The 698-nt window shown below is 52.6% G+C and overlaps 1 non-coding gene across 1 annotated transcript; it reads right to left on the reverse strand.

Moving 5' to 3' along the window:
- Window positions 1-318: 318 nt before the first annotated feature.
- Window positions 319-481, reverse strand: LOC149334169 (U1 spliceosomal RNA). The gene has a single exon (XR_016285350.1). It is a non-coding gene; the product is annotated as a U1 spliceosomal RNA (small nuclear RNA).
- Window positions 482-698: the final 217 nt, after the last annotated feature.

A 698-nucleotide genomic window follows, 5' to 3' on the forward strand; every position in this document is an offset into this window, starting at 1 on the left:
AAAGGTTAAAAATGTGAAAAAAAAAAATGGCAGTGGCTTAGCACGGCTATGCAAGGATATACGTAGCGGAAGCAGCCATGCGGAACAGCTGGCGAAGCGAGCGAGGGCGAACGCAACGACAAGGCAAGCGGTGTGACGTCATACCGAACGGCGGCGTTGGCTCCGCGGCGAGGCGCGTGGTCTGCGGCATTTTTCTGCTAGGACTAGCTCCCCGAATACTATGTGCACGCGGATATTTGGGCGCAGTTTTATGCAGGTTCAAGAATTACATGCGACCGAAGTACGTAGCCATTTCTGTTTTTGAGGTTTCATGTGGTTGGGGGGGACGCGCGCACGCAGTCCCCCACTACCAAAAATTGCATGCCCCATCTGCCTCTATTGAGGAAGTGGCAGGGGTCAACGCGGGCGCAGTGCAATGCCCACGCCTCGCCCTGGAGGCTCCTCCATCCTGACCAAGGACGCCTCGGCACCAGGTAAGTATGCTGCATAGATGCCTGGACCGAAGATCCCGTGCACTGCGGCCCTTGCAAAGTTACCAGTGAGCGTGGCATTGTAAACCAATAATGCGCCGAACAGAAAACTATGCAGCGCTAATTTAGAGTTATTCTGTGTCACTAGGGTCTTAACTAGTAATTTGCATTTCCTCGAAAATGAGGGCACTTGACCTTCTTCGTAAAACTCGGCATCTTATGTTTTCA

The sequence above is a fragment of the Amblyomma mixtum genome, chromosome 8, assembly GCF_055824585.1.
Source record: "Amblyomma mixtum isolate Tamu chromosome 8, ASM5582458v1, whole genome shotgun sequence".
In the NCBI taxonomy this organism is placed as follows: domain Eukaryota; kingdom Metazoa; phylum Arthropoda; class Arachnida; order Ixodida; family Ixodidae; genus Amblyomma; species Amblyomma mixtum.